Source organism: Balaenoptera borealis, assembly GCF_965194805.1.
Source record: "Balaenoptera borealis genome assembly, chromosome: 8".
NCBI lineage: Eukaryota > Metazoa > Chordata > Mammalia > Artiodactyla > Balaenopteridae > Balaenoptera > Balaenoptera borealis.
Window position 1 is genome coordinate 88,413,316 of NC_138865.1, and position 24,523 is coordinate 88,437,838.

General features: G+C 42.8%; 1 protein-coding gene across 1 annotated transcript in view; it reads left to right on the forward strand.

Annotated features, from left to right (window-relative positions):
• Positions 1-17,428: 17,428 nt before the first annotated feature.
• Positions 17,429-24,523, forward strand: part of TDRD7 (tudor domain containing 7) — an 89,783-nt gene continuing 82,688 nt past the window's right edge. Inside the window, exon 1 of the mRNA XM_082403813.1 lies at positions 17,429-17,577. The gene's annotated coding sequence lies outside the window, so the exon portion shown is untranslated. The remainder of the gene's footprint in view (positions 17,578-24,523) is intronic.

The following is a 24,523-nucleotide window of genomic DNA, read 5'->3' on the forward strand; positions in this document are numbered from 1 at the left end:
CCACACTGCCCCTTGTGCCAGTTTTTGGGACAGGAACCTCCCGTGGTGCCAGACACCCCCTCAGGCAGGGGGTCTCAAGGGATGCTGGCTGGAGACCAGCTCCCCAGCTGCAGGTGAATCAGGTGGGCCAAGGGGATATGAGGGCAGCAACAGCAGCGTCACCGCCTCAGGTTTCCCAAACCTAAAGCCAGGCCCCTTTGCACGACTCTGCCACAGCACCCTCTTTCCCCAAAGCAGCGAGTCACGTCTGCATAGCCCCTTCCAGCTTGCGGCATGCTCTGCAGGTACACGATCTAATTCAGCCCTGCCAGGGACAGGTGGCAGGCACCATGTAACCCCTATTTTGTAAATAAAGAAACTGAAACTCAGAGAAATGAAGATACCTCCGAAGTCACTCCGCGGGAGAGTGCTGCAGCCGGGGTTCCAGCCCAGCTCTGACTGCCCCTGAAACTCAGCCTGCAGTGAATGCACCCGGGTGCTTTGTAAGTAGGAAAGCTACCTCTCTCCTCTGCCAGCCTCAGAGTCTCTGTGCCTGCCACCCGCTCCTCCCGGACACTGGGCAGCATGCACGGAGAACAGGACGCAGACCTGGGCACAGGACAGCCTGTGGTTATTCACTCTCCACCTCCTTCATCTGGGTGACGTCCCAGTGGGCAGGGAAGGCTGGAGGAAGCACGCCTGCTGTGGCAGGAGAGCTGGGAGGGGGATGTAAGGACTGGGGCAGGTATTGGGGGCCCACTGCAGCCCAGACAGAGCCTACAAACAGTGGCAGTGCCAGGAGCGCAGAACTGGGAGGCCTGGGCCGATCCTTCAGTGCTGTGTGGCCCTCTGAGTCCAGTTCTTTCACCTGTCCAGTGGGGCACAAACTCCACTCTCCTGGCCCGCTGCACCCAGTGAGGCCCAGCTTGCTGAGCTGGGCCAGACTTTGTGCACTGAGGCCACAAGGTTGAAGGGTCAAGGCAAAAGCAAGTTCCCATTCTTTTCTTATTTCCCCCTCAGTATGCTGCCTTTCATTGTTTTCCTTATTATTCCAAAAGGAATAGATATTCATTGTAGACAAAAAAAAAAAAAGGACCAAATGAGCAAAACAAAGACTATAAAAACCCTGGCATCCAGAGACAGCCGTTCCCTACACCATTTTCCATGTGTGCATTATATTTGCCAAATGGAATCATAATATGCATTCTGTTTTTAAATTTCAGCTGGGTATACCCTCTCCATATCCTTAAATATCCACTTAACACCATCAGTTTTCATACTTTGCTGCCACTGCCCACCGTGTGGAATGGACTTCACGTGCTGGCAGTGCCCTCACACACCCACAACTGAGACCAAGTCACGAAACAACACTCACCCTTACGGGGAAGGCTGCGCTCTAATATTTTCCTTTTTGGTTTGTTTGTGTTTTGTTTTGGGTTTTTTTTTGACCCTAACATAATCCACTAACTCAGTTCATGGCCCACTAAGGGGTCTTGTCTGCAGTGTCCCACTGCCAGAGGAGCCGGATGCCCTCTGTCGGACAAGGGGTGTGTCCCGGGCAGGGCTCTTAGAAACAGGGCATCCCCCAACATGGACTCTCTGCACGTCTCTAGTCATCGCCTCTGGTTTCTAGAAGTAGACTCCCTGAGTCAAAGGAGAGGGCATCTGGGGACACGGCACAAGTCACCCTCCAGGAGAAGAGTCAATGAGGATTCAGTGCCCATTTCCCTCATCCACACCAAGTGGTCTAGTTTCAGGAGCTTTGGGGGAAACTTTTTTGCTGGTTCAGCAGATGAGGAATGACATCTACTTCACTGTCTTATTTTTACTTTTCTAATGATGAGGGAGGCTACACTTTTCATCATTGAGTCATTTCCAAAATGTGTCCACCTTTTCCAGTCCTGGGGTGAGCCTGCTGAACACGCCTCCCCGGGCATCCCCAGGGGCGCAGCCCGTGTTCCATGTCCAGCCAGGAAGCTCCACTCTTTGTGCAGCTACTAAGTGGTTAGTGACTGGCTTGTGACCCACAGGATACAGCAAGAGTGACGGGAGTCACTTCCAAGATGTAGTGACAAACAGTCTGTCCCTTCCCTCTTCCCTGCTCTCCCCTGTGTTCCCTCCCCCTCCCTTCCCTCCCTCCTGCTCACTGCCTCCTCCCAACCCCGCACCTCTCTACCTCCCTCTCTCTCTCTCTCTCTTCCTCTTTCTCTCTCTGTTACATCTCTGGATCTGGGGAAGCAGGCACCCATGTTATGAGCTGCGCTGAGTAGTCATCCGCCCAAGAGCGAACTGAGGGAGCGCCCAGGCCAACAGACAGAAAGGAACGCAGTCTCTCAGTCCGAACAGAATCCTGCAGCCTGTGAATGAACTTGGGAGCAAGTCCTCCCAAAGTTGAGCCCATATGAAGCCACAGCACCTACCTGTGAGACACCTTGAAGCAGAGCAACCCAGCTAAGCTGTGAACAGATTCCCAGTCCACACAAATTGTGAGATATTAAATATTTGTAGTTTCAAGGTGCTAAATTTTGGAGCAATGTTGTCAGAGAGGAATACACAGCTAACATAGGCTGCGGGCCCCATGACCCAGTCCGTCTCTCCTCCCCTTGCCCTGCGTCCCCTCCAGCCCCGCCCGGCCGCCTCCCTACACCCTCTGGCCAAACTCTCTTCTGCCTGCCAGTCTCTGCCCCAGTGCTGCCTTCTCCCCCTTGTCATCTGGTCCCAGAAAATGTCACCCCAGGGAGGCCTTTCAGATTCTCCTACCCAGTGACTCCCTCGTCCTCCCTCACGGCACCCTGCTTCATTTCAGGCAGGGCACTTGCTCTGTCCTTTCACATGTCCCTGGTGTCATGCTTTTGTCCATCTCCCCTGCAGACTATGAGTTCCTTGCAGGCAGAGGCCACTCAGTCATCTTCAGCACCGCACCTGGCCTCCTGGGGCACCTGGAACAGGGTGAGTGCTCGGCGGCTCAGTGATTAAAGAGGAGAATTTGGGAGCCCCCCCTTCTTGATTTTTACCAACTCAGTCTGTGGAGGTGAACGCTAGTAACAGGAGGTCGAGTTGCCTCTGAGGCCGGGGGACAGCCAGAATGACCTCTGTGTAACTCTTTCTGCTCCAGTTGCTCCCCCGAAGCTCTGTGGACACCATAGACACCGGAGGCTGCCTGCCCCCTGGTGCCCAGCACTAGAACTGCAGCCCCAGGCCGGGATACGGCAAAACCAAACAGGCACCTTTATTTGTGTGACCTTTCAAGGCAGTTGCTCTCCAGAGTCCCAGATGAGCAAAGAAGCAGGACCTGCAGGCTTCAAGGGCAGTGTCAGGGACCTCGGAAGCCTCCCTTGCCCCCTCTCTCTGTCCACCCCAGGTGTCCTCTTCATGCGTGAGGCATCGTCATCTCGGCCAAGACAGTGATTCTACCCCCTGCTTCCAAATGAGAACGCTGAGGGCCCAACAAGAACTAGTCCTGTCCCTGGACATTGGACTTGGTTTGTGGGGCCTTTGCCACTATGACAAGGAGATAGATATATGCCAGAGGAGAGACCTGTCTTGTCCAAGGTCACATAGTAATTCAACAGCAAAGCTCATACTTTGGTTAGGATTAGATTTGGCTGCATACATTAACAAACCCCAAATAATGGTGGTATAAACAGGGGAGAGAGATTTATATCTTTCTCATATTAAAGAACCCTAGAGGCGGGCAGTCCATACTAATCCTGGGCTGTCCATCATGGAAGATGATAGATCATCTGTCCTGCTCCAGCACCTTAGTATATGATTTCCATCATCAAAATGGTCCAAAATGCCTGCTGGGGCTCCAGCCTGGACCAGCCATCATGGCTGCCTTTCAGATGGCAGGAGGGAGAAAAGAATGAGGGTTCAGGGGACCCCCTCAGCTCTGTCAGTTCCATCTGACCATCTGACCTCCTCAAAATCTCACACCATACTTCTGGTCACATGGTATTGGCCTGAACTTCGTCTGGTCACTCTTAGCTGCAGGAGAGATTAGGAACTCTAGTCTTTTAGTTTGGTGAATTGCTGCCTGTATTCAAACTGTCTCTGTTTCTAAGCAAAGGGAGAATGAAAACTGTGAAAACTACCAGTGCTGTCTCCCTACACAGAACTCCAAGATGAAGAGAAGGAGATGGGGTTATTTTCAGAGGCATAGGGCATTTGTTCACCTACCACAGCCTCTCTTTTCTTGGTGTTTATTCATTCACAGACAGAACAAAAAGTCTTGGTTCCAAACCAGGATATATGAGTGGGACCCTTGCTTTTTGTTCTCAGCAAAATTATCAAAATCACTCTGTTGGCTTTTGTCTGCTTGTTCCTTGTAAGTAGATCTGGGAAAATCCTTTCCTATTTCATAAATGGAGTGGGGTGGGGTGGAGTGGGGATTGCAGAGACTTTTAAGCAAGCAGTGTGTTCCTTAAAAAGATGTGTCAAAATTATTTCTCTATAAGTCAAAGAATAGAATGCATTGACCCCACCATTTTTGACCCTCATGGTGAATATAGTAGGAAAAATAATCCACAAAAAATAAAACTGTTAGTGGTTAAAACTGCTCGTGGTAAAATTTATCATTAACTAAAAATTAGTGGAAGAAAAACATATTTGAAAACATTTTGATACGTATAATTTGACCCCGGAAAACTGACTTGGTAGAAAGAATGATCCCTAAAATTTACAATAACAGAATCTATAGTCAGTAAATTATGATGTGGACCCCAAATAAAGTAATTTACATTTAAAAATTGATCCTGATAAAAATAATTTCAGTGAATTAAGAATAAAAGTGGATAACCTAGAACTGATTTTCTGTTATATGTTTTGTCTAATATTATCTCATTTACTTTTTTAAATTTATTTTTTTTGAAGCATAGTTGAATTACAGTGTTGTGTTAATTGCTGCCGCACAGCAAAGTGACTCAGTTATACATATATATACATTCTTTTTCAGATTCTTTTCCATTATGGTTTATCACAGGATATTGAGTATGGTTCCATGTGCTATACCGTAGGACCTTGCTGTTTATCCATTCTCTATATACCAGTTTGCATCTGCTAACCCCAAACTCACACTCCATTCCTCTCCCACCTCCTCCCCCTTGGCAACCACCAGTCTATTCTCTATGTCCCTGATTCTATTTCTGTTTCATAGATAGGTTCATTTGTGTCATATTTTAGATTCCACATTCATTTACTTTTTTAATACTTAATAAAATTCATATTTTAGAGCAGTTTTAAGTATATAGAAAAAGTGAGCAAATAGCACAGAGTTCCCATATATTCTTTCTCATTGTCCCTCCCCCGCAATTTACTCCATTTTTTAACCTTGCAATAATGTGGTTCATTTGTTAACATTTATGGACCAATATTGGTACATTAACAACTAAAGTCCATAGTTTACGTTAGGGTTCACCGTTTTTGTTATACAGTTCTGTGAGTTTTGGCAACTTCATAATGTCATGTATCCACCATTACAGTATGGCCCAGAATAGTTTTACCACCTTAAAATCCCCTGTGCTCCACCTATTCTTTCCTCTCTCCCTCCCCTCAAACCACTGACTACTGATCTTTTCACTCCCTCTATAGTTTTGCTCTTTCCAGAATGTCAGATAGGTGGAATCATACATTATGTGGTCTTTTCAGATTGGCTCCTTTCACTAAGCAATATGTATTTAAAGTTCCTCCGTGTTTTTTGGTGGCTGGATAACTCATTTCTTTTTACTTCTGAATAATATTCCATTGTATGGCTGTACATAGCACTGTTTGTTTATTCAGCCACCTACTGAAGGACACCTTGATAGCCTCCAGTTTAGGGCAATTATGAATAAAGCTGTTAAATATTTGTGTGCAGGTTTTTATGTGTAGACATAAGTTTTCAACTCTTGTTGGGTAAATACCTAGGAACATGGTTGCAGTATCATATTGCTGGTGAGACTATGTTAAGCTTTGTAAGAAACTGCCAAGCTGTCTCTCAAAGTGACTGTACCGTTTTTGCCTTCCCACCAGCGATGTTGTTCCACACCATCACCAGCATGTGATGCTGTCAGTTTTTGCATTCAGCCCTTCTGATAGGTGTTTGGTGGTATTTCGTTGTTGTTTTAATTTGCAGTTCCCTAATGATATATGATGTTGAGCATCTTTTCATATGCTTTCTGCCATGTGCTTATCTTCTTTGATGAGATACCTGTTCGGATCTATTGCCCATTTTTAAATTGTTTGAGTTTTGTTTCTTGAGTTTGTGAGAGTTTGTTTTCTTTGTGAGACCTTGTTTGTCAAGATGCTGTTGAATTTTAGGAGTTCTTTGTGCATTTTGGATATGCTTGCTTGCCATCTTTATATCTTCTGTGCTGAGGTGTCTATTCAGATCTTATAACCATTTTTAAATTGGATAGCTGTTTCCTTACTGTTGAGTTTGAAGAGTTCTTTGTATATTTCGGACAATAGTCTGTTATTAGATAGGTATTTTACAAATATTTTCTCTCAGTCTGTAGTTTGTCTTTTCATTTCCTTAACAGTGTTTTTTGCAGAGCAGAAGTTTTTAATACCAATGAAGTTCAACTTACCAACTTTTTCTTTCATGGATCAAGTTTTTGGTGTTTTATCTAAAGAGCTTTTGACAAACCTAAGGCCACCTAGATTTTTTCCTATGTTATCTCCTAGGACTTTATAATTTTCCATTTTCCATTTAGGTCTGTGAACCGTCTTGAGTTAATTTTTGTGAGTTAATTTTTGTGAAAGGTCTCTGTCAAGGTTCATTTTCCTTTGTTTGCATGTGGATGTCCAGTTGTTCCAAAATCCTTTGTTAAATACTGTCATTTCTCCATTAAATTATCTTTGCTCCTTTGTTAAGAATCAGTTGACCATGCACATATGGTCACCTTACTTTTGATAAAGGAGGCAAGAATATACAATGGAGAAAAGACAGCCTCTTCAATAAGTGGTGCTGGGAAAACTGGACAGCTACATGTAAAAGAATGAAATTAGAACACTCCCTAACACCATACACAAAAATAAACTCAAAATGGATTAAAGACCTAGATGTAAGGCCAGACACTATAAAACTCTTGGAGGAAAACATAGGCAGAACACTCTATGACACAGATCACAGCAAGATGCTTTTTGACCCACCTCCTAGAGAAATGGAAATAAAAACAAAAATAAACAAATGGGACCTAATGAAACTTAAAAGCTTTTGTACGGCAAAGGAAAACATAAACAAGACGAAAAGACAACCCTCAGAATGGGAGAAAATATTTGCAAATGAAGCAACTGACAAAGGATAATCTCCCAAATTTACAAGCAGCACATGCAGCTCAATATCAAAAAAACAAACAACCCAATCCAAAAATGGGCAGAAGACCTAAATAGACATTTCTCCAAAGAAGATATACAGATTGCCAACAAACACATGAAAGGATGCTCAACATCACTAATCATTAGAGAAACGCAAATCAAAACTACAATGAGGTATCATCTCACACCGGGCAGAATGACCATCATCAAAAAATCTACAAACAATAAATGTTGGAGAGGGTGTGGAGAAAAGGGAACCCTCTTGCACTGTTGGTGGGAATGTAAATTGATACAGCCACTATGGAGAACAGTATGGAGGTTCCTTAAAAAACTAAAAGTAGAACTACCATATGACCCAGCAATCCCACTACTGGGCATATACCCTGAGAAAACCACAATTCAAAAAGAGTCATGTACCACAGTGTTCATTGCAGCTCTATTTACAATAGCCAGGACATGGAAGCAACTTAAGTATCCATGACAGATGAATGGATAAAGCTCATGGGGTTTAAAACAATGGCTGCCAACCTCTGTCCTCCCCTTTCAGCAATCAAAAGCAGCAATCAGGCAATTAGCACTCAGAATACACAGCCCAATATTTGGAAGACAAGGTCCTTATCTCTCATCCTGGCTCCAGCAAGTCGCACCAGGAACATGGCTCTAAGGCTGCTTGTCACAAGAATGGAGATTGGGGGATTGTAGCTATACCATGCAGAATTTGCTGAAATTCACCCAAATTTACCAGCCTCTTCATGAAGCTCTCCTCTGAATGCTGTAAGTATAGTTGGACTAGACTCCAGAGTTCCAAAATAATTTCTTCAGACAGTGGTGGCCAATTCAATAGTTGTTTAGGTAGAGTGATGGACTCCTGGAGCTTCCTATTCCACTATCTTACATGACGTTACTCTCAATACCTTTTGTGGCTGATAATATTCCACTGTATGCATATACCATATTTTGTTTATCCATTCATCATAGGGAGGATTCTACTCTTTCTCTTCAGCCAATAGGTGGAACTAGAGCCCATGGGTAGACATTCTAGAGAGGGAGCTTTGAGATCAAAATGGCATTTTGACCTTCACAGCTGCCTGCCCAAAAACAGAACAGGGCTCACACACAAAGGGAAGTTCCCCACTGATGCAGAGGTGGTCCACGCAGAGGTGTGACATATTGGAACTAGCCAAGAAGGGCTCCCTGTCTAGTTGATTGGCCTGTTGATGCCAACAGGAGTCTGGAGAAAAATTAAATCACACTCCTCCATTGTTCTCCATTTTACCATCCAGGACCCACCAGCCCTGGAGGTGAACAGAGAGCCTGTCCAACTTCCCCACAAAGGAAAGGGTGCAGAGAAGGAAATAGGAGGAACTGATTGGAAACTTTTGGAGCTCTATCTGAAAAGAGAAATTCTAGGGATATAGAGTGACAAAGTAAAGCTCAAGGCTCTTTCTGAACAATTGTCAGCCCAGAAATTGGTTTCTGGACTTGGGGCAAGCTATTTGCTTACCTATGTTATGTAGGGTCTGTGGCTCCTCATAGAGGTTTTGATAGGGGAAATGTTTTTTACTCAGCCTTTATTCTTTTTTTTTTTTTTTTAGTGTAAGATTATAACACATTTCTCTTTATAATAAAAGCAAACAGAAAATCAGTTAGGATACAGTGGAATAACAGGAAGAGTAAACTTGACCTAATTAACATGCATAAAATAATACACACAAAAACTGAATAATACACATTCTTTTTAAGTACACCTGGAACAATTCAAAAATTTACCATATTATGGACCACAAAGTAAGGTTCTACAAATTTCAAGCAACTAAAATCATACAAAGTATATTCTAGGGTCACAGTGCAATTAATTTAGAAACCAGTATCAAATATTCTACTGGAATATCCCTGTTGATTTAGAAATTAAGAAAATATATGCTTAAGTAAATCAGGACTCAATGAAGAGAATATATTGAAGATTATAAAATAGTTTTAACTGAAGGATAATAAAATTACCAAGTATCAAAATATGTAGGTTACAGTTAGAGTCATGCTTAGAGAAAATTTAGAGCTTTAAAAAGCACATATTCAAAAAGAAGAAAAGCTAAAAGTCAATGAGTTATGCATCTATCTCAAAAAGTTAAAAAACAACAAAATAAAATCCAAAGAAAGTAGAGGGAAGGAAGAAATAAAGTTAGCATAAATTATATAGAAAATAAATAATGGAGAAGATCAATTAAATTCAGATATTGTTTCTTTTAGGATATTAGTAAAATTTTTAAAACCTCATATCGATACTAATGAGAAAAAAAGAAAAAGGCATGAAAAAATCATTATCAGCAAGAAAAAGGAGACATGGACATAGATTACGTAGACCTGGAAAAGTTTACAATAGGGTAATATGGACAACTTTTTGCCAGTTTGAAAATGTTGAAGTAATGGAAATTTCTAACAATATAACTTTTTTTTTTAACATCTTTATTGGAGTATAATTGCTTTTCAATGGTGTGTTAGTTTCTGCTTTATAACAAAGTGAATCAGTTATACATATACATATATCCCCATATCTCTTTCCTCTTGTGTCTCCCTCCCTACCACCCTCCCTATCCCACCCCTCTAGGTGGTCACAAAGCACCAAGCTGATCTCCCTTTGCTATGTGGCTGCTTCCCACTAGCTATTTTATATTTGGTAGTGTATATATGTCCATGCCACTCTCTCACTTCGTCCCAGCTTACCCTTCCCCCTCCCCATATCCTCAATTCCATTCTCTAGTAGGTCTGTGTCTTTATTCCTGTCTTGTCCCTAGGTTCTTCATGACCATTTTTTTTTTTTTTTTTAGATTCCATATATATGTGTTAGCATACGGTATTTGTTTTTCTCTTTTTGACTTACTTCACTCTGTATGACAGACTCTAGGTCCATCCACCTCACTACAAATAACTCAGTTTTGTTTCTTTTTATGGCTGAGTAATATTCCATTGTATATATGTGCCATATCTTCTTTATCCATTCATCTGTCGATGGACACTTAGGTTGCTTCCATGTCCTGGCTATTGTAAATAGAGCTGCAATGAACATTGTGGTACATGACTCTTTTTGAATTATGGTTTTCTCAGGGTATATGCCCAGTAGTGGGATGGCTGGGTCGTATGGTAGTTCTACTTTTAGTTTTTTAAGGAACCTCCATACTGTTCTCCATAGTGACTGTATCAATTTACATTCCCACCAACAGTGCAAGAGGGTTCCCTTTTCTCCACACCCTCTCCAGCGTTTGTTGTTTGTAGATTTTCTTATGCCCATTCTAACTGGTGTGAGGTGATACCTCACTGTAGTTTTGATTTGCATTTCTCTAATAATTAGTGATGTTGAGCAGCTTTTCATGTGGCCTTTATTCTTTTTATACATTTTCCTTCATTTGTTTCTTAAGTCCCTTATTTCCTTCATCAGATATACAAAGAGGTGGCATGGCATTTCAGGAAGAGGATGGACTTGACATCTGTTGAATAAATATTTATTGTTAGCCTGCCTATATGTGCCAAGTGCTGGAACATTGCAGTCACCATGATTAGAGCTATATATAAATATATATGCTTTGTAAATAAAGCTCCCATAATTACTGTGATATTAACAAGTGGTTTATAGTTCAACCTTCAAACACATTTTCAGCCACATGTACTGCACAGAGAGAGGGAAATTCTGTGTTAGTGCTGACATACTGTACTGCTCTCAGATTAAGAACCACTTTGCTAGAGAAAATCTCCTCTAGTGGCTTACCCTGGCCAGCAGCTAGCTAGCTCCTTTCTTAGACAATAGCTAGTCCCCAGGTGTTATAAATTTCTAATTGCAAATATAAAACATCCTGTTTTAAGGAAGTTGCTGCTGAGAACCAGAGATCCAGTTTTAAATGAAAAAGACTAAGTGTGAGGGCATGAGAAGACAATTGGGAGGAAGACCAGCTCCTTTACATGTCGTGGGGAGATATGACTTAGTGTGAAGTGAACTCCAGGAAGAACCCCCAAAAGAGTGGTTTTATCTTCCTCAACTGGTGGTGAGTGCTGGGGAATATCAGGTAATGTGGTAGTGGTGTGATGCAGAACTCTAAGAAGCACATGTATCCAAACCTATGTCTGCTGGAGTAAATAAGAATGTCTTGTTCAGCTTCTCTTTGGGTGGGATTGGCTGCTGGGGGGTTTCTAGAAGCAGCACCCAACTCAATATGACTCTTTTATAAAAAATATTTTGTAATCCCCTCTTCTACTCCCCTGAAATGAAATTCACAGATAAAATAGCCTAGAAAGTTGACTGTATAGTAAAACTGTGAAAAAGTTATTGGTATTTATATGTAAAGCAGTTTTTTCCTCTACATGAGTGACTGGCAAGACAGTCACATGTGGATTAGGACAAGGACAAGGTTAGAGAAACTTCTGCAAAATGGGGGACTGTTCTGTACACAGCAGGACAATAAGTGTCCACCTGGCCCACTAAATGCCAGGAGGTGCCCCTGATCATTGTGACAACCAAAAATAACCTTGTGAAAGTCCAAAGTGCCCCTGGAGGGAGATGTTGCTCCCACAGAGAACCACTGATGAATGGGAATTGACCAAACAGCCCCAAGAGAATGCTCTTTTGCTATTTATTGGGTTAACTTTGCCACTTAAGGGAATCTGAGGCTAGAACAAGACCAAAGGGCTCCCAATTTAACAAAAGACCAAGCCCCAAATGATTTACCCAAAGTCAAACAGCACAGGGGCAAAGGTCCTCCCTGAATAGTACACTTTTAATCCGAACCCACACTTTGTGAGCACTGTCTGCTTCTTTGATTTCAGGGTCAGCTAACCTGCATGGAGCACCTGCTGTATGCTATGTGGTTTCTTCTCCCTGCCTCCTTCCTTCCTCACCCCTAACATCTAGTAGAGTATAATTTTTGTACCAACTGGTTTATTGACTGTTACAGAATCATTAATACTGTAGTTGGTTGCCTTGCTTACAGTATTTGTTATGCCACCTCCATGCCCTACCCCACAACTGGGCCCTTAACCAGTTGATAACTCAATGTCTGCATCCTTGGAATCATCCTTATATCTGGGCCTTGTCCAAGGCTGAGCTGTGTGAATGACCCACAGCTCGAGAAGGGACAGAGAAGATCTCTTAGAGAGCCAAGACCCTTCCCTGTCAGTCTAGGACCTTTCTCTACACAGTATGGCTTTAAGCTTTCATTATCCCCTGTTTTCCAGTGTTCGGTGCCTGTGTGGCCTCTACAGCTTTAGCAATCAGTCCCTTCTGGGGATTAGCCTCTTTCAGCTGACTCACCTTGGAGGTCTTTGTGCGCAGATTAGGGAGTTTTGCTTGTTCAGCACATCCTTAGCTTTACCAGAGCCTGGATTTTAGCAGGATTCCCAGAATCTCTCCCTTTTGTTTTTTGTTTTGTTTTAGTTTGTTTCTCCTTACTCTGTTAAAATGAATGCAATTGTCTAGAAATTTCTCTGCATTTTGTTCATGAGGCAATAGCTGATGGGAGAGGGAGTGATCATGATGTCAATGATTCACCAAAAGTAGATCTGTCCAAAGATTCCTTTTGTCATGGATCTATTTTTCCTGACCTTTTATGTAAGCAAAAATACCCAGGAGGCTGGGCTTCATCCACATACATACCTTTGAACATGTTGTTGTCTAGCTTCAAGAAGGAGTTAAAATTGTTATTACTAAAATTATTTGCAGTTAAATAACTCAGGGTAAAAAGACGAATAAAATCTTTTCAAGTTGTTCACAAGGGAGATAAGACATAGAATCACTTCCTACATCCTCCTCCACTGCAAACAAGTTTGAGGGATAAATAAGGGGCTCCAGGAGCTTAGCCACAGCCCCACTTTCAGGTGGGGACTTCAAGGAAGATTTCCCAGGAAAGGAATTACATAAGACACTGAATAATACCACAGCCAAGTCCCGGGGGCTCATTTTGTTGTACATAAAGTGATAGAAACAAGAGTTTTGGGTTTGGTCTTCTTTTTGGAGACAATATAGAGAAGATACAGGCAAAATCAGATGGGAAGTGAGATGAGGGCAACCAGAGGTGTCTAAAATTGCCTCTCTAAATTTTGGAGGGTGGGAGAGCTACCTATGGCAGCTGTAAAGTCAGAGAGGCTCTGAGAGGGAGGATGAGGTGTGTCTCTTTCTTGGGCTCTATTGCAAACACCAAAACATCCATCAGGTGAGATAAAAACAAAGTGAGCCACAGGTATGTTCTTGGAACGTTGTTGCTATTTCCCCTTAATTCTAAATGGTGTTTGCTGAACTGAGAGAAGGAAGGGATGGCGGGACAGAGATTCAACTCAACCAACAGCTTTGGTTCTGTCTGCTTTTTACAGGTGTTTTGGTGTTTGTGTCCAACGTGGTGGCTCTCTCCAAACGAACAGTCTCCCCAAGTGTAGATAAAAATGCATGAAGGGCTTTAGATGAAGGTTTCACACTTGAAATATTTCCTCCTTTCTCAGCCCAGGATAAGCTCGCAACAAATCCATCTTCCTTCCTCATCCTTGGGCCTCACACCTGGGCATGCCCTTTCTATGATAACCTCTCTTGGGAAGTATCTGGATGGGCAGAGAATGCTTGCCAGGCTGCTGCCTACTGGCCAGCTGTTCCTGATCCCCCTACTATCCGCCTTGCCTACCCCTGAAAGCCACCTGAGCAGACCACTAAGGACCTCTTGACAGCCCTTGGGGATGGGAAGTGTGCCTGCCTTTCCTGAAAGAGTGAGCCAGATGCTCCTGGCCCCCACTCCTGTCTTCCAAGGATGAGCTTGAGCTTTTGCTGGGAGAGAATGCCTTCCACCTGAGTCTTGTCCTTTCTGAAAATTCTGCTTTATGGCCTCATGACATATGCCTTCATCTAAGGAAGTTTTTAACAGGGGTTCATAGTAGGACTTCAGTCTACTGAAACCTTCTCTGAAATCATGTGCCAAATTTTGTATCTATCTGTTGCTTTCACATATTCTGACTCCCTTCCCCACAAAATGGTAAGAACCCTTGTGTTTAAAGAGTAGCCAATTTGTGTCATCTCTGATGTCCCTTAATTTCCCTGAAATCCAATTATATCCAGGGCATGGGAATTAATTCTTGAACTCCCTGGGCCTTTGACCATTCCCAAAGAAAATAAAAACAACTTCCTAGCCTGTCCTTGCTATGTCAACTACCCAAGGACTTCTGAGAACCTCCTGATATGTCTCAGCCAAAAATCTACCTGCCGGAATGGACACTTCACCCAAGAACATATCTGAAGGGGCAATAAACACATGAAAAGATGCTCAATATCATTAGTTATGGGGAAATGCAAATTAAAATCTCAATGTGATATCTTTACAGATCCACTGGAATGGCTAAAATTAAAAAGTCTGACAATTCCAAGTATTGGAGAGGATTTGGAACAACTGGAATTCTCATACATTGCAGGAAGGTAGAAGAAGGGGAGCCCAAAATGATGTAGTCACTTTAGAAAATAATTTGACAGTTTCTTGTAAAGTCAGACACACACTTTATCCTACAGCTAGCAATTCTATTCCTAAGACTTTATGCAAGAAAAGCACATGACCACACAAAGACCTGCATGTGATTGGTATAGCAGTTTTATTCACAACAGCCCCAAACTGGAAACAACACAAAGGTATATCAAATGTGAATGGATAAACACATTGTGACATATCTATACAGCAATAAAAAGGAACAGATTACTGATATATGTTTACAACCTGGTGATTCTCAAAAGCATTATGCCAAGGGAAAGAAGCCAGACACAAAAGACTACAAACTGTATGATTCCATTTATATGACATTCTAGAAAAGGCAAAGCTATAGTGACATAGATCAGTGGCTGCTAGGGGTTGGAGGTAGGAGGAGGAAATTAACTGTAAAGGGGCACAAGGAATTTTTTTGGAATGGTGAACTTGTTCGATATCTTGATTGTGGTGCTGGTCACATGTCTGAATACATTTGTCAAAATTCATCAAACTCTACATTTAAAATATGTATTATATGTAAATTATTCACCAATACAGCTGACTTTTTAAAAAAAACTAACTGCAGAGCATTATTTTTCTTTATATATAGGACAGTCCAAACATGGAACTCTTTTTTGCAATGATAAAGGATCTCAGACTTGGGGTCAACACATATCATTTTATGATTTATTTTACATATTGGACTCTGGAGTTTATCCTAATTTCCTACTCCAACTGGCACTCTTTCAATTGGGAGCTGCTTTTTACATCTTTCCCATCTTAAATGTGGAGCCAGAGGATGTTATGAGCACTGCAGAGTCCAAATTGTGTCTGGTTGTATTTTAGGTCTATTAAATCCACTGCAGTGTTTGAAGCAGACTGGAGGGGAGAGAAGGAAGAGATCTGAAATAGACTGAAATACAGCAGTGGGGATGGAAAGAAGTGCCAGGGAGAGATATTTCAGCAGACTTTGTCAGGGACTAGATAAGGGGTATAAAAGAGAGCAAGCAGTGTTCAGAGAAGACTTTGAACAGTTTCCCATTGCTTTTGAGAAAAAGCCCGAACTCCTGAGCATGGGCTATCAGGCCTTCCATAATCTACTTCCAGTCTCCCTCTTCATTGCCCACTGCCTCTTTTCACTGAATCAGAAGCTCTGCAAGCACAAAATTCTGTTACTTAACAGCAGCTGTTCAGTACATACTGGTTGTATATACATATATACAAATGTCCATTCACCTACTGATGGACACTTAGTGTTGTTTTCATTTTTTGGCTATTACAAACAAAGCTGCTATGAATATTCTTGTCCAGGTCATTGTGTGGACATATGCTTTCATTTCCCTTAGGTAAACCGTGGTAATAGAATTGCTGGGTCATATGGTAGGTGTAGTACATCCATACAATGGAATACTACTCAGCAATAAAAAGACAAACTATTGGTGCACACAACAACATGGATGAATCTCAACATGCTTCTGCTGAGTGAAAGAAGTTGCATACCCTCCCACCCCCAGCAAAAAGACAGCCCGTATTGTATGATTCCATTCATATAAAATTCTAGAAACAGCAAACTAATCTATAGCAACAGAAAGCAAACCAGCAGTTGGGAGGGCAAGGGACAGTGAGGCACATAGGGTGAGGATTATAAAGGTGCATGGGGAAGCTTTTTTGGGGTGATGGATATGTTCATTATTTTTATGGAAGTGATAGTTTCACAACTGTATACATATACCAAAACATCATACTGTACATTTTAAATATGTGCAGTTTACAGTATGTCAATTATACCTCAATAAAGCTGTGAAAAATACTGTTTGAATAAATAGCAGGCTCTCCGTAAATGCATATAGAATGAATGTAGAGAAGCGTTCATTGTTGGTTTAAGGGACACAAACCAATATGCCCAATAAATATTGGTAGAATTAATGTACAGAAGAAATATGTGAATAAATAGTAGGTGTTCAATAATTTTATAAGGAATGAGTGAATGAATGAATGTATTTGACAGATGTTTATGTCAGCCTATCATGTGCCTGGGACTATCCTAGGCTCGTGGGAATAGATTGGGGAACAAAACAAAGATCCCTGAGCTCACAGAGCTTTAATTTGAGGACAGTAAACAATGAAAAGATAAGTAAAACACATATAGTGTGCTAGACAGGTGCCAAGGAGAGAGAAAGCTGAGAAGGGGGACAGGGAATGTCAGGGAAGGAGACTGACATTTTTGAGATTGTGGCCACCCTCCTCCCAAGGGTGACGCTTGAGAACAGACCTAAAGGAAATGAGCGGACCAGGTGGGTATCTAGGAGAATAAAAAGTAACTGCCCCAGAATTGAAGAAAAGAATAAGCAAGAACTGAATGAAACGTCTGACGAGTGAAACGCAATAGCAGGAGCGCATAAGTGCTAATAACGACGGCTGCGGCCGGCACCTTCCCGGCCCGCCGGTCCTTGCGTTGTCCACGAGGAGGCGCTCCTGCTCCCGCCCCGCAGTCGCCTTCCGCCGTCGGCCAGTGCGTGGGCACGCGCAGAAACCGCTAGGCGGCGTCGGTTTCCCTTCCCACGCGCGGACGCCGGCGTGGGCCGACGCCGCCGGGGTGCCCGCGCGTGCGCAGAGCCGAGGCCGGTCTGCTCTTGGGGCGGGGCGGAGTGGGGCGGGGCCGAGCAGGGCGGGGCGGGGGTTTGAGGTGATTACCGAGCCGCGGCGGCTGCTTCAGCCGTGTGGGGAAACCGAAAGTGGGCGGCGGCCGCGGCTGTAGCCCTGGCGGAGACAGTGGTGGGAGCCGGGCCCAGAGGCGCGGGGACGGACTGCGGGCCCGCAGAACGAGGTGAGCGCAGGTCCTGCTGGCTGCGGGAACGACAGGTGCCAGGCGAGGTCGGACGAGGTTTCGGGCGGGCGCGGCGCACCTGGGTGACTAAGCGGGACAGTGGCCCGAGCGGGACTCGAACGGACCCGGGGCCTCTTCCCTGCAGCCGCAGAGGATGCCCTGGTCCCCACCCCGGAAAGTGGTCTGGGCGCCAGGGGAGTTGGGGTTCCAGAGCGTTGTGTTTTAAATCTCTGATGGGACCGTCTGGGGTTCACCTGGGAGTCGGACGGACCCCTGCCGCCTGGGAAACAGTGCAGTGGGGGCAGTGCAGCAGGGGGAGGGCGGGTGTGTGGACAGGGATGGGAGGTGCTGACCAGGAAGTGGTTCCCGGTACCGGCGGGCGGGCGCCAGCTGCCCGCCCGGAGCAAGGGATATCCGAGCCCCCTGGCTGTTTGAACTCCCACACCGTGAGCTTTTAAGTTCCTCTCTTTACAGACCCGCCCCTCCAGGCCGCTGGAGCAGTGCAGGACACAAATACTATCCGTTTCTCTCAAACCGTGAGCACCTGAGCCCCGGGTGGGTACAGAGCTCCAAGTTAGGAGGGAAATATGAATCCATGAGTGAGTTATCTTAACTTTCACCGTGTTCCCCAATAGGGTCAGGTTCTCAACCTCAATTTAATGGGAGGGGGCGTGGAGCCGGCACAACTGTTCTGCTCCGATCCCCTTGAGTGAGTAGGTACAATACATTTCCATACATAACCAAGGGCACCACTCACTCCCAAACAATTTCAAAGAACCGGAAAGGGAAATAGCTATATTAGAAAAAGTCTTGGCCCAAAAGGATTATGAAAGCCACTCTACAAAACAAAAACACCACTGACCTGAGTCATCCCTCCATCCCTATCCTTCACCCCCCCCCTCGCCCCTTTCGTGCAGGTGGAAAAACTGCAGAAAAGTGCCCTGCCTAGTGATATACAACAACTTAAAGACAGAGGTGGAACTAGACCCAAGTCCCAGCTGCTTTGATGTATAGGTGTTGCATACTGCAAATAGCGTGGGCTTTGCAGATTTGGGTTGGAACCTGGGCTTCTCCACTTGCTAATTGTGTGATCTTGAACAAATTACATACTTTCTTTGAGCCTGGTTTTCTCTTTATCAATTGGAAATATATAACTTACTCTGCAAGGCTTTTGTGAGATAACTACTGTAATTCCTTTGGCTCATAACAATAGTCAAGAAGTGTTGACTCTCTTTCTTCCACCAAACTTCCCATATTTTACATAATTGGGTTTAGTTTCTTGGATGCAGGGACACATCTTTAAGTGCTCTATATAATATAAATTGGCACATGGTGGAGATTTTTGCAGTTCCATTCAACTGATATTCATGGAGCATTAGTTACATGCACAGGACCGTGCCAGGGGTAGGGAATTGCTCTGGGGTCAGCTGGATTAGAACCCACGTCTCCTGTGCCCCAGTCCAGGGCCCTTTGCCAGCCCACAGCCCCCCTCTTTGCTAGTTAAACACAGTGAACTCTGAAGCAGCAGTTGGTGGTTCCTTCGGATTTCAGTCCCTGTAGATTGGAAATGAAATGTAATCCCTGCTAATGCCCTTTTAAGTGAACTGGCTGAACGTGGCTGAATGAACTATTGTATTTTGTACCAAGAGATTTAAACTCCTTGAAGAACCTCTCAGAAGTTCTCTGTGCAATATAATCTAGTTGGAGACCTAATATGAACGTAAAGGAAAAATACTTTATAATCCAACTCTAAGCGCCTACTCTGTGTTTGATCAAGTGCTATTTCTAAGAACTGAGATTTGACGTAGAGTGAGTGTTTTGCCTCTGGGCACTTTCGGGGTCAACACATAAATACAGAAAAGACAGAAGTTCCTTGGTGCTTGGAGTGAAATCTAATTTCATATTTATGTGAATTGGTTTTTCCTTATGCAAAACTGACTTTCTCCTCCCTCTGTTCCCACCCTTATGCTTTTGAAAGCTTCATTCTTTTCAATATTTCCTCATTAGGCCAATTTTTTAAAAATGTTGTCTTTCAAACAAGCTAAAAGTATTGATAATTTGTCATTTTGAGCTGAAGATGTGTGTGAGGATATATGGCAGTTAGAGCTTCTGATCGGCACAAGATACTCAGTGTGACCCCAAAGCAAACTCGATATTTTAGCTATGCAGCTTTGTCAGGAGGAAGCAAACCCATGATTTCCGTTAGATCTTTGGACCCCCATTTCAGCACTTGAAGGACTCCAGGGAAAGTTGAGAACCATGGATCTAGCCCATCCTCCTCATCTTCCGTATGAAAAAAGCGACCTGAAGTGACTTGTTCAAAGGGTCATAGCTAATGAGAAGCAGAATTGGGATTAAGACCCAAACTCCTAACTAAGCCACTTATGATCTCAGAGCTTTCTCCAGTATGTAGATTTATGGAAAGCCTTTATTTATTCATACTATGTAATTAGTAATGCATGGATAATTTGGAGGTTGAAATTGCAATAATTACAAAAAGAAAACTGCTCTCTAAATATACCCTGAGGGAGTATATCACCACCTGAGGGCATTAATTACTATCTTTCTTTTTTTTTTTTTTTAAACAGGATTTTTTAAAATTAATTTTATTTTTGGCTGCACGCAGGCTTTCTCTAGTTGCGGTGAGCGGGAGCTACTCTTCGTTGTGGTGCACAGGCTTCTCATTGCAGTGGCTTCTCGTGTTGCGGAGCACGGGCTCTAGGCACGCAGGCTTCAGTAGTTGTGACACTTGGGCTCAGTAGTGGCTCACAGGCTCTAGAGCACAGGCTCAGCAGTTGTGGCGCACGGGCTTAGTTGCTCCGCAGCCTGTGGGATCTTCGCGGACCAGGGATCGAACCCGTGTCCCCTACATTGGCAGGCGGATTCTTAACCACTGCGCCACCAGGGAAGTCCCAACTATCTTTTTAAAAAGAGTTGATAAAGGAGTAATTAAGGTGGTAATAAATAGACTATAATTGGAAATAAAAGATAGCATGTTAAACTGTTGCAAGATGAGAAATCACCTTGGAAGAGTCTTAGACAAAAACCTTCCCTCTCTTAGGCTCAGTTTATTGATTTGTAATAAGGGGTTTGGGATAGACTAGATGATGCACAGACATTCTGAATTTTAAGGGCCTGGCTTGTTGCTAAAATAGTGTCTTCATGGAAGAAGGCAGCCGTTTACCAGAAGTATGTGCCCTAAGGAGATACTAAAAATTGAGTAGCTGACTGAAGAAGGTAAGAGAGATTGCTTCGTGATTTCAGTTTACCCTAACGATTCTTCAGATTTATTTGTGGGTTTAGTGCCACTCTTCAAGTCAAATTTATGACACAAAAAAAATGCAATGAGAAAAATGAGCCAAATAGTACAGTTGGAAATAGTTGAGAAAAGAGGAACTGAGAGGAGAGAGCATATACGGGAGTGACACCAGCTTGGCTAAAGGTCTTTGGGCAGCAGGACTGAGGAAACTGCATCTACAGGAAGCAGATCGCATGCAAACGACTGAGCCAGGGAGGATCAACTAATGGTAAAGGCAGGTATCCAGAGGACACCAAAACCTGCTTCTTCAGAATAAGACTCTCCTGGGACCATTTTTAGGTGTATTAGAGAGAAAAGTTGTGAATTTACAAATACAGTTTTGAAAGTGAGAATTATTTTAGGCTATTTACATTGTTTAAACCTTGCTTTCCTAAAGGTTGTCATTACTTTCCCCTAATCCTTGCCCTACTTCTTGCACATTGTTAGCGTTTCGGGGTACTCAAGATTAATTGTATAGCAAAATAGAAAAGGAACAGTATAAAAGGATTGAATTTTTGCAGCAGTTGGCAAGTATTTTGGATTTGGGTGCCACACCCTTAAATCAGAATGTGGCAGATCCCCATTTCATGCCACTTTAAGGGCTAATCACTAAATATGCCCCAGGGTTGTTCTCCGTATTCCCCAAGTCAAATTTACTTTCAGAAGCCAACTCTGTACGTTTGGAGCAGCTGTCTGAAAGGATGCCCCATTTTTGGGAGCCAGAAGACCTGGGTTCTTGTTGTGGGTCTGGCCATAAAAATATGTGAGGCCTGGAATAATTACCCTGGACCTCAGTTTCCTCATTTTTAAACTAAACAGTTTGGAGGAGATGGTGTGAAGGTGCCTACTAGCATTCCGCGCTTCTCTCTCGGCTCCCTACTCTGAGGTCAAGCCCACTGTCCTGTCCTGTGCTGTTTTACAATGTCCAGGGACATTGTGGGACATGGCAGTTAAGAGGCTTTTGCCTGCTAGTTAAGTGAGAAATCTTGGAGGAGATCTGGTGGCTTTCTTACTAAGCTTGCCAGGTCAAGTATGTTAATGAGGCAAGTAAGAAAACCTGGGAAAACGCTAATATTTCAACTTTGATGCTGTACTAAAAATTTCTCCAGTACACCAATGTCTGTATTATTGCATTCTTAGCAATGTAATGCAGGTATTCATAGGTAGTTTGCCATCCATACCATGTTTCTAGGAAAATGTAACTACCAAATGCCAAGTATTGTGGTAAGCACATATAACTCTATTTTTGACACTTGTCATTCAGAAAGAGAGGCAAGGAAAGGAGGAGAAAAAGAGTGAGAGGAAGGACATGAAAGTCAAGTGCAATCTGTTGTGATCCTTGTGGCCAGTTTCTTCCTCCTTGACTGGGGTCTTTGCTTGCTGACCTTGGTCAGTTTTTGAGATTAAAATACTCTGATTAAATAATTCCCCAGACTCACCTCCACTTTACTCTGCTCAAGCAGAGGATTCTTATTCAGCTCAAGCATCCCCTTTATTATCTAGGGAAACCCTTAAGAATTTTAACCTGAGTTTAAAGAGATAACCAACCTTATTTCTCCCAACCTCACCTAACTTACGGTCACCAGGGCTTAACATAACATTCTCAAAATAAAAGTACGAATTTGAATTCTCTTAAACTCTAAATTGTATTTATCACAACACTTTTAGAGAGTAGAAATAAGTAGGAAAGTTGAAAGAGCAAAATGGCAACTTAAGAAATTTGGGAGCCACACATCATCAAAAAATCTACAAACAATAAATGCTGGAGAGAATGTGGAGAAAAGGGAACCCTCTTGCACTGTTGGTGGGAATGTAAATTGATGCAGCCACTGTGGAGAACAGTATGGAGGTTCCTTAAAAAAAATAAATATAGAACTACCATATGACCCAGCAATCCCACTACTGGGCATATACCCTGAGAAAACCATAATTCAAAAAGAGTCCTGTACCACAGGGTTCGTTGCAGCACTATTTACAATAGCCAGGACATGGAAGCAACCTAAGTGTCCATCGGCAGATGAATGGATAAAGATGTGGCACATATATACAATGGAATATTAATCAGCCATAAAAAGAAACAAAATTGAGTTATTTGTAGTGAGGTGGATGGACCTAGAGTCTGTCATACAGAGTGAAATAAGTCAGAAAGAGAAAAACAAATACCATATGCTAAGCCATATATAATGGAATCTAAAAAAAAAAAAAAAAAAGGTTCTGATGAACCTAGGGTCAGGACAGGAATAAAGACACAGACGTAGAGAATGGACTTGAGGACACGGGGAAGGGGAAGGGGAAGCTGGGACGAAGTGAGAGAGTAGCATTGACATATATACACTACCAAATGTAAGATAGATAGCTAGTGGGAAAGCAGCTGCATGGCACAGGGAGATCAGCTCGGTGCTTTACGACCACCTAGAGGGGTGGGATAAGGAGGGTGGGAGAGAGAGGCAAGAGGGAGAGGATATGGGGATATACATTTGCATATAGCTGATTCACTTTGTTATACAGCAGAAACTAACACAACACTGTAAAGCAATTATACTCCAATAAAGATGTTAAAAAAAAAAAAAGAAATTTGGAAGCTACTTTGGAGGAGTTGCCATTGAGGCACTTCACTAATAGTTGAAATTCCCATGATAAGCTTCCTTTTGTGCTTCTAGTGTATGATATCCAAGATAAACTTGATTCGTATAGTTAGAAGAAAGTATTCTTATATGCATACTGTTTCCAAAAGTTCTTGAGTATAATTGCCACCTTCAGAAAACCTCAAAAAATGCCATGATAACCAAGGAATTAACAAAATTTAGAGCATTCTATAGCAATATAGTAGATTAGAAAATAATAAGTTTTTTAAGCTTTAGTTGTAACGTTCTTTTTGTTCAGTGCCTGAAGTGATATTGCTAATGTTGGAATTGCAAACTGGACTGGAAGAAATTGACAAACATGAGAACAAGACGTACATCTGAACAAGATGTACAACCACATTTACCCTTCCAGGTTTTACCGCACTTATCTGTTTCTCACCATCTTTGAGATCCTCAGTCCTATAGTCCGGGGACTGCCCTTCCCTCCAAAAAGTTGTATACAAATAGAGAATTATAGTATTCCATGAAAATAGCATACTTAAAAAAGGGGAGGGAGAGGGATGCTTAATTCAGATTGTAGCCATGTGGTCAAGCATTGCTTCCCAGTCTCCTCAAGTATCAGGTTCTTTTTTTTAATTTTTAAAAGAACTTTGTGAAACTTCACACATGATTAGTTGTACTTCTAATATCCTTTGGTTGATAAAATATATAACTACCAAAAACTGTTGTAAATTCAATATCAATTCATGTTTGTGACTCTCAACAGTATCTGCACACTGTTTGAAAAACAGGAATACATGTAAGTATGAGACACTTACCAGTGTTCAAGCAGTGCTTGCTTACACATTGGGGTATGTGGACATTTTGCAGTAACGCTATGGCCCAGACCTGAGCCTGCTCATTGAGAACTCTGGCTCAGAGTGGAAAGGCCCAGAAGTAAACTGTGTGATGGATCTCAATCACAGCTTGGTGACATAATTGGCTGTCTCAGTCAGTTTACAACAATCATTAAAATTTGCAAATAATTTTTAATAACTTAAATTTAAGATTATTCCTTTAACTG